At 40.6% G+C, this 15,252-nt stretch overlaps 1 protein-coding gene across 9 annotated transcripts in view; it reads right to left on the bottom strand.

Annotated features, from left to right (window-relative positions):
• Positions 1 to 15,252, bottom strand: part of LNX1 (ligand of numb-protein X 1) — a 200,461-nt gene that overhangs the window by 152,584 nt on the left and 32,625 nt on the right. The window lies entirely within an intron of this gene.

Here is a 15,252-nt window from a genome sequence, read left to right as displayed (position 1 = left end):
TGAAGAGGAAAGAAATTATGCCTTAAAAATTTCTTTTTCAGATGACTTGCTGTGTAGTTCATTAGCAAAAGACACAAAAAGTACTTTCTAAAATAATGGTCCAGAACCTTGCTCTTTGAGATAACAAGGCTCTGTTTTTGCAGGTGGCCTTCTACTCAAAGAACAAAAACTGGAAGCATCCATTGAATTGCCCTGTTTACATGTGTTGAGTCATGCTGATGGAACAGAGCTAATCAAGTCCTGGGTACAAAGCCCTTTATGTAAAGGAAAAGGACCAGCTTCAGATTCACTAACCCCAGATGCAAACACTTTCATGTGTCTCGACAAAGCCTCGAACCCAGTGAGGAGGACCTCGGAGGCAGATCAGGCCAATCGAAGGATCATGTGAGCCACAAACGAGAGCCACCTATGGATTTTTAGATTTTCTTTTCTTTTCTTTTTTTTTTAGATATATATATATATATATATATTTTTGAACCTGGAATGGTGTTCTGTTTCACACATGATAATATACATGTTTCAATGCTATTCTCCCAGAACGTCCCACCCTCACCTTCTCCCTCAGAGTCCATAAGACTGTTCTATGCATCTGTGTCTCTTATCCTGTCTCGCATATAGATTTTCTAGTGGCCACATTTTAAAAAGTAAAAACAAACAGGTAAGTTAATTTTACCATTATATTTTATTTAACTGAATGTATCCAAAACAGAATCATTTCAATTTTAAAAATGTACTTTCAATTGCAATGTGCATTTCACACTTATAGCACAGCTCACTTTGGACTAGCCACATTTCAAGAGTTCAAGAGCCACATGTAACCAGTGGCTACCTTATGGGACAGTGCCACTCTAGGATGAAAATGTTATTCTCACCAAGTTAGGATTATAGCATCTTAAATAATTTTTTATGTTGAGATATAATTCACACACTGAAATTCATCCTTTTAAGCATACAATCCAATGCTCTTTATTATTATCACAAGACTGTTTGTTACCACTCTTTATCACCACTATCTCATTCCAGAACATTTTCATCATTACCCAGAGAAATTCCATACCATTACCAGTCACTCCCCATCCCCCTCTTTTCCCAGCCCCAACAGAGCATTCTGTCTCCATGGACTTGCCTCTTTTGAACATTTTATATAAATGTACTCATTTATACAGTATATGTGGCCTTTTGTATCAGAATTCTTTCACTTAGCATAATGTTATCAAGCTTTATCCATGTTGTAGCATGTATCAGAACTTCACTCCTTTTTAAGGTTGAATGCTCTTCCCTTGTATGGATATATACCACATTTTCTCTAACTACATATTCATCAATTGACGGGACTTTGGGTTCTTTCCACATTTTAGCTACTATGAACAATACTATTATGAACATGTAAAAGTTTTTGTGAGATCATATGTTTTCAATTCTACCTAGGAATGGAATTTCTGGGTCAAATCGTAACACTGTGTTAAACAATTTAAGGAACAGCCAAACTGTTTTCCAAATTGTTTGAACCATTTTACATTCCCACCAGCAGTGTATGAAGGTTCCAATTTCATCATTGTGTGTTATTATCCACTTTCTTATTATAGGGCTTCCCTGGTAGCTCAGACGGTAAAGAATCCACCTGCGAGACCCAGTTTGATCCCAGCATCAGGAAGATGCCATGGAGAAGGGGATGGCTACCCACTCCAGTATTCTTGCCTGGAGAATTCCATGGACAGAAGAGCCTGGTGGGCTACAGTCCATGGGTTGCAAAGAGTCAGACATGACTGACAGACTAATATTTTCACTTTTTTTTTTATTATAGCCATCATGATGAGTGTGAAGTATAAATCTTTTTAACAAATGTGGGGTTAGCTAATGTTTTACAGATTAAAAATTTGAAAACTGTGCTTACAAAAATGCAACAGGGGCTATTATATTTCTACAGATTTCAAAGAAGAGGGGTAAAACTCACATTTGCAAAGTTTACTTGTAAAGTGAAAGTGTTAGTCACTAAGTCATGTCTGACTCTTTGTGACCCATGAACTGTAACCCATCAGGCTTCTCTGTCCATGGAATTCTCTAGGCAAGAATATTGGAGTGGGTTGCCATGCCCTCCTTCAGGGGATCTTCCTGACCCAGGGATTGAACCTGGGTCTCCTGCATTGCAGTTGGATTCTTTACCATCTGAACCATCAGGGAAGCACATTTTAGCTTTGCTAAGAAGCTGTTTTATTCTCTCTGTGCCATCAGCAAGTGAGGTGAGTTCTTTTAGCAATGACAATATTATCTGTGAGCTAATATATATATATTAGCTCAATGAATCCTCACATTGGTCCTAGGGGGTAGCTAGAATTACCATCTTCATTTTATGCATGAGTACTCTGAAGCCTGAAGATGTTAACTAATTGCTCAAGATTCCACAGTTTAGGGTCCATGCTTTTAAGGCAGTAATTTGCTTTATCTCATTTGTTAGTACTACTTGTTAGGAAGTAATCCGTGATCTCCTCTAGACCAGTGGTTCTCAAAATGTGGTCCCCAAACCAGCTGTGTCTGCATCACATGTGAGTATCTTAGAAGTACAAACTCTTGGGCTCTAGTCCAGAATTACTGCATCACAAACTCTGAGGGTGGGATCCAGCAATTTCTGTCTTAACAAGCCTTCTATCATTTTGATGCATGTGAATATTTGAAAACCACTGATTTAGAGCAAGAATGTCATAGGATCACAGTTTATAGATAAACCCCTATGAGTCAGATACAGTGGCAGGAGTTTGATGATTTCTATCTGAGCCTTCAATACTGAAAAGGACATCATTGTCCTTCCAGGATTTAGAATCAAGTGAATTTGATAGAAGGGTAGTTCAGTGTTACCTTATAGGTTCTAAATTAAGGTATGCACATGATGGTCCTCCCAGGGAAGAGTGAGAAAGCTTTCTGGAGGAAATGCCTTATTGAGCTTGCAATAAACTTAGAAAGCCAACATCAGTTTCAGGTTATTCAAGTATTTTGGTTACTCCTGTTACTTTCAGGAGAGAATCCAAATTCTATAGCATGAGTTTTAAAACACTTTACTAACCAGCTCTTACTTCTGTTCCCACCTCATCTCTCCTATAGCCCCTGCTACTCAAAGGGGGCCACAGAGCATACTGACATCACCTGGGAACTCCTTAGCAATGCAGAGTTTCAGAGCTCACTCCTGACTACAGAATCAGAATCTGCATTTGAGCAAGAACCTCAGGTGATTTGCATGTATAATAAAGTTTCAGAAGTACAGCTCTAGCTAGTGGGAAGGACCAAGCCATTCCCCTAAACTGTCCAATTATATCCTGTGTAGCGCCCTCTGTCCGGAATAGCCTTCTGTCCTTTGGCTCCTCTGACCCCCAGAGAAATTGGACATCCTTCCATGACAGCACTAGACTGCAGCTGTTTATTTATCTGTTTGTCTTTAGTACTAGACTGAGAGTTTCTCAAGATCAGGGAGCTCATTTTATTTTTCTCTGTAATTTGCAGAGATTTGGGCCATACTGGCCTCATTGGACATAATGGGTACAGACAGAAAGTTAGGACAACAGGGGACTGGGAAGTGGCCAGAGGTTAATCCAATTTCTACTTTTGAAAAGATCACATTATGAGTTCTCATTTTATTTTGATTTCCCAGATCCCACCTCAAAAGACAGAGGCTATGACATGACAGGAAATGAGCACGGGGTTAAGAGCTGGGTTCTGAATACGATGCTCATCTGGAGTGAATCACTGTGGTCCTTTCCTTTCCTCTTCTTGGGCTCAGTCCCTTCATTAATAAGTGAGGGAGTTGGACTCAGAAACCCCCTCGGTCTTCCCCTGCCCCACCATAGGTCGCTTTAAACACTAAAGTTCTAATATTTCTGAGACATTAACGCCATCTAACGCAAGCGACTTTGGGAAATTCAGGTTTTATTTAAACAGTCCTCTGGAGGATAATCAGTTTTCAAAATCTCTTTCATAGGCGAGTTACACTAAGTTATATGCTTTCCCTATTTCCCCAGACATTTTCTTAAATCACGGCTTATTGTATTTTTAGTTTTTCATGAAGAGGAATCTATTGAATGGAACCTGTTTCAGAAAGACCTAGCCGTATTGTAAGCCAGGAAGAGTGGATTCTGATCAAGAAAGTTGGCATTTGCAATAAACCCAACTTTGTTCTGAGTGACTAAGTTCCTTAGAAAACCGACTAACGCCTCAATGAGTGTGTCGATTAGAAAATACTGACAATTTTCAAAACACTAGCCTTGCATGTTAATGGCCCGGTGTTGCGGGAGGGAACAGAGAAGCACTGTTGGCGCACACTGGGCCGTTCTCACACACGGAGACCGTCAACCTGGCCGGCCTGGGGAGACTGGGGCTCCCCTTGTTTCTCCACTGCTCCCCCACCCAAGGGCTGGCAATGGACCATTATCTCTCATTCTGACATCTGAAGAGAGAATCTGAATGCCAGGAAGGAAGTTTTCCAAATTGGTATAAAAACAAAATCCTCTTATTACAACAGGATACAGTAAAGAAAACAAAGAAGGATGCTCATGAGAAGGAAAAGGTTTAAAAGTGTAAACGAAAAATTTCTGAGAAAACCAAATACCTCTAGCACAGCACAGTTTCTTGCATTTGCTGGGGGAAAAAAAGCATTGCTGGAGAAATGAGTGACTGAGTGGAGCTGTCACATATGTTGCCAGAAAGATCCCTCACCCTTGTCTATGTTATAGGACTTTAAAAATATAATTTAACTGGAAATCAGCAGCATTTTCTTTCACAATTTCATTTCTCTCAGAAGTAAACTATTATTCTTTGGGAGGGGAGTTTGTATGAGTTTTGCCTAGAAGTGAATATGGTTGTATGATAAAGATGGAAAGAGCTTGTCCTTTCATTAGCCAGAGATTAAGGAACATGGTCTTAAAAAGCTTAAAAAAGGTCTTAGTCTTAAAAAACTTAAAATTTAGTCTTAAAAAGCTTTAATAACTTATCAAAACTTGGGGCTGAAAGAGATTTCAAAATGGTATGCTGACGTCATCACTCAAGAGCCACCATTCTAGACAGAGCACCCAATGCTGCATACATCATATGGCGAGAATATGTCCAGGTGAGCCACTGTGAATGCTTGACTAAATAAGGGCTAACTTCATCTCCATTACACCAGAGGACGGAAGGGGAAGAGATTTGACTCCATAAAACATGAATAAAATATCATTTCAACCCATTGAATTCTCAGCTGAAGTAACACGGATGTGTTTCATTTCTGCTAGAGCTACAGAGAATGTATAGTTATCCAGAGATGTATATGTAGTCCTCCGTAGACTCCTCACATACACAGTCCAATGAGGTAGGTCTACTTTGTTCCCATTTTATAGACAAGTGAACTTAAGTCCTGTGGCGTTATAACGTTCCCATGGTTGCTCAGCTAATGAGTAGCAAAGCCATCTAAACCCAGGTCTGTTTGCACCTGGAGTACAAGTTCTACATTTTGAACTCCTTTCATAATAGTTTAAATGACAGACTTGTGTTGAAAGGTCTATCTGTAGATAGTTACTCATCAAAGGAATATAGGTTTCCCTGATTTCCCAGTTACTTGAGTAACCTATGCTCTTAACGCTGCCCTCTCCCCTTCCCTCTGAGAACTGGGCTCTCCTGTTCTCCTTCTCTTGAGAACCTTCAGGCTCATCTTCCTACTGGCTGTCTCCTCTCGACATGTTCATATTCCAGTTACCCTTATGCTGAATAATTCTTGACTCTTTTGTACCTTTTAATAATTATCCTATTTCTGTCCTTTCTTCAAGTAAGCTCTTTTGCTTTGACTTCATGGCCCTCACAACACACCCCCCAACTCCGCTGAAGCTGGGTCCTCACAGGTATTCATGATCATCAACCACCAAACCCAAAGGCCTTCCCTGGCTGTCCTTCACCTTGACCTTTCTGCAGCATCTGGCCCTGCAGACCATCCACTGCTTGGAATCCTGCCTGTGTACACTAGACATGCAAAAATTTATTAAATGATTGGTTAAAAACATATTCAAAGATTTTAAAAATTCTTAAATACAATGTGCATATGGTTCAGAAAAAATGTTTTTATCCATAAACATCCTTCTATATTTTTAAAGAATTCATAAGAAAATTATTCTAGTTAAGGAAACTGCCCAACATTTCAGCAACAGCCCTCTTTCATAGAGTAAGGAATAAATTCAATTGTTTTTAAAAAAGATTTATGTTTTTGGTTAATATTTTTTAAATTACAGGTATGTAATGTATAAAAATTTAACTCAAAATGGATTATTAGCTTGGTGACTATAGCTAACAATACTGTACAGTATATTTGATAATTCTTAATAGAGTACATCATAAAAGTTCTTATTACAAGAAAAAGGTTTTTGTAACTATGTATGGTGATAGATATTAACTAAACCTAATGGTAGTCATTTTGTAATATGTGTAAATCATTATGTGATACATCTAAAATGAATACAATGTTATACGTCAATGACATTTCAAGTTTTAAAAAGGATCATTGGTTTAAATGAAAGAGTGAAAATTAAAACTCTTAGAAGAAAATATAAAAGTCAATCTTTATGATTTGAAGATTGAATTAAGTAATGATTTCTTAGAAATAATGCATAAGAAAAAACAACAAAAGAAGAAATAAATTGGTCTCCTTCAAAATTAAACATTTTTGTGCTCCAAGGGACACCATCAAGAAAATGAAAAAGAACCCATGAAACGTGAGAAAATATTTGCAAATCATATATAAGATAAGGAACTTGTCTTCAGAATATATTAATATAAAGAACTCTCCAGGTTTGCCTCAATTTCTGTGCTTGAGCAATAAAATAGAAACAATTTTAAAATGAATGTATAAAGAACCCTTACGACTCAACAAAAAGACAAGCAGGCCAGTTGAAAATTTGGCAAATGACTTAAATAGACATTTCTCTTAAATGACTTAAATAGACATTTGTATCAGGGAAGGCAATGGCACCCCACTCCAGAACTCTTGCCTGGAAAATCCCATGGATGGAGGAGCCTGGTAGGCTGCAGTCCATGGGGTCGCAAAGAGTCGGACACGACTGAACGACTTCACTTTCACTTTTCACTTACATGCATTAGAGAAGGAAATGGCAACCCACTCCAGTGTTCTTGCCTGGAGAATCCCAGGGACAGCAGAGCCTGGTGGCTGCCGTCTATGGGGTCGCACAGAGTCAGACACGACTGAAGCGACTTAGCAGCAGCAGCAGCAGCAGCAGCAGACATTTGTATTGACCATACAAATGGTCAATAAGTACATGAAAAGAGGTTCAACATCATAAATTATTAGGGAAATACAAATCAAAATCATGAGATACCACTTCACACCCACTAGGGTAACTGAAATAAAAAAGACAGAACAAATATTGGCCTACAAGGAGATATCACTTCCTTTCCATCAGATTGGTTATTATTTAAACAAGAAAAAAAAAAAAAGGAAAGAAAGAAAGAAAATAACAAGTCAGGCCAGGATGTGAAGAAATTCTAACACTTGTTCATTATTGATGAGAATGTGAAATTGTGCAGCTACTGTGGAAAACAGTAAGGTAGTTCCTCAAAAAAATTAAACATTGAACTACCACATGATCCAGAAATTCCACTTTAGGATATACATCCGAAAGAATTTTAATCAGGGACTCAAACAGATATTTCTATACCCATATTTAGAGAAGCATTATTCAGAATAGCAAAAGGGTTGAAGCAATTCAAGTTCCATCAATGGATGAATGGATAAAGAAAATGTGGTATATACATACAATGAAATATTAATCAACCTTAAAAAGGAAAGAAATTCTGACTCATGCTATGACACAGATAAACCTTGAAGACATAATGCTACATGGAATAGGCCAGTCACAAAGGCCAACTACTGTATGATTTTACTTATATAAGGTACCTAGAGTAGTCAAATTGATAGACACAGAATGTAAGATGATGGTTGCAAGGGGCTTAAGGAGAGGGGAATGGAAAGTTATAGTTTAATGGGTACAGATTTTCAGGTTGGGTAGATGAGAGAGTTCTGGAGATGGATGGTGGTGATTATTATACAAGAAGTGAATGTATTTAATGCCACAGTACACCTTAAACTTGGCAAAAACAAAACCAACCGAGCAAAAAAAAAAAAAAAAATTGGCAAGGATATAGAGAAATTGGAAGCCTCATACACTGCTGAGTTTGTAAAACAGTACAACCACTTTTGAGTTCTGTAGTTCCTCAAAATGTTAAACAGAGATAACATATTATCCAGCAATTCCACTCCTATATAATAAGTCCACTCCTATATATCCCTAAGAACATTTAAAATATATATCCATTCAAAATATGTACACAAATGTTCATAGCAGCTTTCTTCATAATAGCCATAAAATGGAAACAGCTCAAACTTCCATGAATGAATGGATACACAAAATAGGATATATCCATATGTGTGCTCAGACATTCAGTTGTATCCTACTCTTTGTGATCCCATGGACTATAGCCTGCCAGACTTCTCTGCCCATGGGATTCTTCTGGTAGGAATAGTGGCATGGGGTGCCATTTCCTCCTTCAGGGTATCTTCCTGACCCAGGGATCAAACCTGTGTCTCTTATGTCTCCTGCATTGGCAGGTGGATTCTTTACCACTAGCGCCACCTGGGAAGCCCTGCTATGCATATGCCGCTGCTGCTGCTGCTGCTAAGTCACTTCAGTCGTGTCCGACTCTATGCAACCCCATAGACGGCTGCCCACCAGGCTCCTCCGTCCCTGGGATTCTCCAGGCAAGAATATTGGAGAGGGTTGCCATTTCCTTCTCCAATGCTACACATATAATAGAATATTATTCACTAATAAAAAGGAGTGAAGTGCTGATACATGCTACAACACAGATGAATCTTGAAAACATTACACTAAGTGACAGAAGCTTGACTCAAAAGGACAGATACATGATTCACTTAAAAAAAAATGTCCAGAATAACCAAGTCCATAGAGATAGCAAAGAGATTAGAAGTTTTTAGGGACTGAATAGAGCAGGGAGTGGAGAGGCACTGTGACCGGGTCTAGATTTCATTTTGGGGTGATGAAGATGTTCTGAAATTTGATAGTGTTGATGGTTGCACAACCTTGTAAATGAATCATACACTTTAAAGGGGTGAATTCTGTGGCATGTGAATTATAACACAATAAACCTTTTTTAAAAGGAAAACAGTAGGGATTAGCTACCTTTTAAGTTAGTGTTCATTTCCTCATTCATTCATTTACCAAATTCTTGTGGAACATTCCTTGAGCAAGGGACTGTGTTAGGTGCTGGGCATAACAGCATTTTGAAAAAGATTCATGGTGACCAGACTGGAAGGGCACCAAGAGCCGTATGGACAGTTGAAAAAATTGGGAGTTAGCCAATACAGAGCATCACATCGCTGCTAGTCAAAAATCATTTCTTTACACTCTTTTCACTATAAATAGAGCAAGGAAGGGAAATAAGCTCTTCTCTAGCCTTTTTGTGATCCAAAAAAAAAAGTTCCAGGGTTTCTCAGGGGCTTCAGAAAAGAGCTTTAAAATCATAAAACGAAGACTTGAGTATTAATTTTACCTTTGAAACCTAATAAAAAGCACGCCATAGGCCCATCTTTGCCAAGAGTCTGAAATGGAAGTGAAGGTGGGAATATGGCAAGAGATCTCTGGAGGACTGGGCCTTCATTCCTCACACATGTAATGAGTGCCAAGGAGCCTAGGCCAGCTTGCTTGTACCGGAGCAGCACGTGAGGGCACCACCTGCTCCAGCATGTCTCCCTCTTGTCCCCTCGACCTCATTTGTCCCCAGGTACTTAATGAGGCTGTGTCACAGGACAGTTCAAGCTGTTGCCCAGCCTCTGTCTCCTAGGCCAGTTACGTCTTTAGGGAGAAGGAAAACTTAGCTCGTGTAATGAGACTCTCCTAGATGGCATGAAGAGGACTTGGTTTAGAGTTACTGATTACCTATGGGCTGCCCCATCCTCTCAACTTTGTTATCACAGTCCTTGAAGGTACAATGTGGTCCTCAGAATGTATTCACCACCCTTCCCAGTGCTCATTAACATTTATAAGAAAAGCCGAATCAAGGTGTGTTAAACTGATTCTAGCAGAGTTGAGCAATCTTGTTGAAAGCTTAATTTGCTTCCAAATAACTCGGGTCGACACACATCTCTTCCATGAGAATTCCTACTGATGGCAAGTTTTTATGTTGAAAGGAACTCACTTGCAAACAACTCATTCCAGAAAAATGTGATTTTTTTAAACTTGGAATTAATTTTCCTTTGACTCCAATAAAATGAAATAATTCCAGACCAGAGTCTCTCAACCTAAAGAAAATTTAAATATTAAAGAAGTCAAATAATTGTTGAGTGTATGGAAGCAAAGTAATTGGTGGCTCTGTTTAAAATGTGGTAAAAGGTCAAGCAGTCTTGAGTTAGCACACCTCTGGAAGACAGATACCATAATCTGCTCAAATGTAACATGGACGCTGCTCTGAGCAACATGGATGGACTTGGAGGGCATTAGGCTAAGTGAAATAAGTCAGAGAAACACAAATACTGTATGATATCACTTATTTGTGGAACCTAAAAACTACAACCAAAACTAGTGAATGTAACAAAAAAGAAGCAGACTCACAAATACAGAGAACAAACTGCTGCTGCTGCTGCTGCTGCTGCTGCTGCTGCTGCTAAGTCGCTTCAGTCGTGTCTGACTCTGTGCGACCCCATAGACGGCAGCCCACCAGGCTCCGCCGTCCCTGGGATTCTCCAGGCAAGAACACTGGAGTGGGTTGCCATTTCCTTCTCCAGTGCATGAAAGGGAAAAGTCAAAGTGAAGTCACTCAGTCGTGTCCGACTCTTAGCGACCCCATGGACTGCAGCCTACCAGGCTCCTCCATCCATGGGATTTTCCAGGCAAGAGTACTGGAGTGGGGTGCCGTTGCCTTCTCCAAGAGAACAAACTAGTGGTTACCAATGGGACTGGGGAGGGCAGTAGAGGGGTAGAGTAGTTGGAGATACAAACTGTTGCATGTATAATAGGCTCAACACAGGGAATATTGTACAATACAGGGAATATCGCCAATATCTTACAATTTACAAATGGAAAATAACCTTTAAAATTGTATAATTTTTTAATTTAAAAAATTTAAAAAACTTTAAAATTAAAATTTATTTTTAAAAAATGTAATCCTCTGAGCTGACCTAGAGCCTGTTAAAGCCTCCACTGCCATTGCTGGCCCTCTGAAGTATCCAGATGTGGTTTTTAAGGAGCCTACACCTTCCTTATTAGCCAGACCTCCTTTGCACTTCCCATGGGAGGATTCCAGGTGGGTGCCCAATGGGAGTGTTCAGCTCTGGATCAAGCGGACCTGGGATTTACCTAATTCCAACTTCACAAGTCTCTGAGGGAAACTGCATTTAGGAAGCAACTAAAAGAGAAGATCGTGGGTGTTGGTTCACAGCACTCCAACCTGAAGGAATTTTTCTTTAGCGCCTTTTCTCATTTTCAAGTGGGAGTGAAAATTAAATTCACTGGGAACAGAATCATCTCCAGGATTTTCATTAGGGAAAGTGTGGAGGCAGCCATTTGGTTGTGAGGATGGGGCAAGTAAAGACTCCTTGAAGCTGAGTGCATGTGGCAAGCACACAGGTTTTGAGTGCTTGTGTGGGCTGATGAGGGGGCTACTTGACATGGGCAGGGCAGGGAAGCCCCCACCCCCGGGCCTCCAGCCACTCCTCAGTGCATCCACAAACACAAGACTGGAAGCTGCCGCTAGATAGGGGGGAGGGGCAGAATGATGGCTACAAAGTTCTTGCCACCAAGAAACAGACCAGTAACACACCATCCAGCAAAGGGGCAGGGTTTCAGTGCTAAGAACTCTCTTTAGCTCTTTCTGACCTATGTTGACCCATCCTTTCAAATGTGGCCAAAGCAATGCCTGGTGGCTCAGGTGGTAAAGAATCTGCCAGCAATGCAGAAGAGTCGGGTTCAATCCCTGGGTCAGGAAGATCCACTGGAGAAGGTAATGGCTACCCATTCCAGTATTCTTGCCTGGAAAATCCCATGGACAGAGGAGCCTGACGGACTACAGTCCATGGGGGTCACAAAGAGTTGGATGTGACTGAGCGACTAACAATTTTTTTCAAGGCAGTACCAAAGTGTGGCTTCGCTCCTGGACCTGAAAAAAAGGAGTGTGCCTTCCAAATGGCCCATCTGTACACAGCTGAACCAAAGGCAAAGCCATTTGTAACAGAACTGAACCAGAGGTCAGGGACAGGCTCAGACCTGGGAGGTGGAAAAAAGACACCCACTCCTGAAATCTGCTCAGTCTTTGGGGGTGATCAGGATGGTGGTGGTCAGTCTGTGCCTCTTTCCAGCAGATCTCAGTGGGACAACACTGAGACCAACACCCCTGGTTTGGCAGGAGCCTTTTGTTTTACATGACACAGATACTATGGTCTGATTTTTTTTAAATGAATGATACAATGTTGTACAAAGCAGGGGCGGGGGGGGGGGTAGGGGAAGAACCTCTCCATGTATCCACAATAAAGCATAAATAAATGTTTTTCTTATTATGACAAAACACTATGCTAGTGAAAAGCCAAAATCTACACAATGTACTGATTCTGATTTTTTCTATTATGTTTCATTGGTTGGTGGCAGGGGGTACCTTCAGTCATCTTTGGAAGTATGAGCATTTTTCCACAAAAATTATTTCTTGGTAAAAAAAAAAAAAAAGAAATGTAATATCACTGTGTGAGTTTTCTCTTGACCTGAGCTACGTAGTATGTCGGGAATTCTTGCTTAGAATAGAGGCTTTTAAATTAATAGTGATGCAAGGCATTAAAACATCTTGTCACTCAGAACAGGATGCTTACACACCAATCTTTTTTATTTGTAGATTCCATACTTGTGGATTCTCCTAGTTACTAAAATGTATTTGTAATCCCAGATTCAATGCCTGTGACACTTTCACAGTCATCTGGGGAAGTGCGCAGACACAGTTGTCTTCTTTTATCAGCTTTCATACTATAAACGTGTTTTTTTCATTATCTGTTTAATGCTACTTTTGTTTTTTACATTTTTGTGCAGTTTTGTGCATTTTTGCCAGTTCATGCAAAGCCAATCGAGGTAAGGCAATGAGCGGAACTAGGTGAGAACTTTCCAATGAGTCTCCACTGGCTAGAAGTATAGTCTTATGGATCGGGTCAATATGGAGAAGTGTATGTGTGTGTGAAAGAGAGGGGGAGAGAAAGAGAGACGGGTGGGGAAGGAGGGCAGAGGGCTGTGTGAGAGAGGGAGACACTTGGAAAGAATTTCAGTATCCAGTGGCTGGTTTTCATGGGTGAAGGATCGAGAGTTTGGTGGGATAATACAGGAGCCTGAGCCATCTTGATTGGGTAAATTGATTCTGGGCCTGATCTCAGGCACAAAGATCCATCACTTGGGGGGATCCTGCTGTGGACTTCCAGTAGAAAATTACTACCAGAAAGTTCTCCAGCAAGACCTGAAGACACATAAAGATTCCTGAAAAATCTGGTTTTACTTTACGTGTGTGTCTGTGCACACGCGCTTGTTGCTCAGTCGTGTCTGACTCTTTGCGACCCCATGGACTGGAGCCTGCCAGACTCCTCTGTCCATGGAATTTTCCAGGCAAGAATATTGGAGTGGGTTGCCATTTCCTTCTCCAGGTTTTACTTTGCATTTGATAGGAAATGTAATCAAACTGGCTATTGGCTGTTGAATTAAAAGTGAGCGTCTCTCCTTTCACCTCTGTTGCAATTGTCCCCAGAGTCCTCTTTTCGTTAGCACTCTGATCCCAACACAGTTCCAAACCTCCTATCCTGACATGCTTCCCTGTAGCACAATTCAAATATCAACTTTCCACCTTGGCTGCACATTTGAAGCATCTGCGGAGCTTTAAAAAACCCTAATGTCAGACCCCCACTTAAGACCAATCAAATCAGAATTTCTGGGGGATGGGACCTAAGCATGGGTAATTTTTTCAATGCCCTGGTGATTCTAATAAACTGGCCTCAGGTGACTGAAGTATGCCTAATATACTGATTCTCAATCCTGGCTGCATTAGAATCACTCTGGTACTTAAATCTCAGGTGAATCAATTCAAAACCCCCTTGAAGGTAGAGAAAGCCTGGGCACTGGTATATATTTTTTAAAGTCCTTGAGAATCCTTGGTTTAGTGAGATGCCATAGTTATCACATGTTTGAAATAAAATCTGCTGGAGAAAAGCAAGATAGAGAGTGGAGAAAGAGTTGGTGATAAATATGAATGTAATAAAATATTTGAAAGTGGTACATATATGAATGTAGTGAAAGTGAGACCAGCCATTGGTTACCTTCAAAGATCCTGGTCCTCTGATTGTTCTAATCCATTGAATTGTCACCTGGGAGAGGAGGCAGGTGGGCCATTGAGGTGAGCAGGGGATTTTGGGGGGGGACAGACGTAGGACTGCATTATCACAGAAACTACTCCAGTGTAAATTCTGTTACCCACAGTTTAGCTGTTCTGTGGTCAGGCCTTTGGAGCTGACATCAGCACCTGGCATGGGACTTCAGTGACCGCTAGTGTGGTGATTTCTTCTTTTCAGCGCCCCTTTCTCCTAAACAGATGCTCCCCTGAGATGTTACACCCCCATAGTGCTCTCCACCCTAGCCAGGTGGGACGGTCCACAATGACTGACTAGCTGAGGTGCCTCTCTTGCCTCAAGGTGGGATGAATTCTGAAGGGTGATCCATGTGCTCTGACTGATCAGGCTAAAGCTACTCATTGTGGCGCTATCCTTCCTTACAGGTTCCCTGCCCCATCCTGCTTCCCTCATTCCCCTTCTCCTGAGAGTCCTTCCTCAAGACATCCTTTGTATAAAAATCCTTGATTCAGGCCCCGCTTCTGTAGATAATTTGTAGGACAAGTAATGAGTAGATAGGATGTGGGTGATGGGGAGGGTGGGGCAGAAAGAATATGAACCTCAGAGTCAGATATGTCTGGATTCACCCCCAATGTCAGCACTTCTTAGTTGCATGAATCCATCAAATTACCCGAAAGCTATGATATTCTATTTCCTTATCAATAAAATGTCAGATGGCTATGCATCCCTGGCCAGGATGTTGTGATATTAAATGCAGCAAGAGGATGGACGTGAAATTTCATGGCACATTATAGGGATCCAGTAATGTTAATTTCTATTGCCTGCTAGAACCTTTCTGCCACCTCCCT

This window comes from Giraffa tippelskirchi, chromosome 1 (genome assembly GCF_054371585.1).
Source record: "Giraffa tippelskirchi isolate mGirTip1 chromosome 1, T2T-mGirTip1v1.2.pri, whole genome shotgun sequence".
Taxonomy (NCBI): domain Eukaryota; kingdom Metazoa; phylum Chordata; class Mammalia; order Artiodactyla; family Giraffidae; genus Giraffa; species Giraffa tippelskirchi.
The sequence above is the reverse complement of the archived record's forward strand: the minus strand, read 5'-3'. Positions and strand labels throughout refer to the sequence as shown.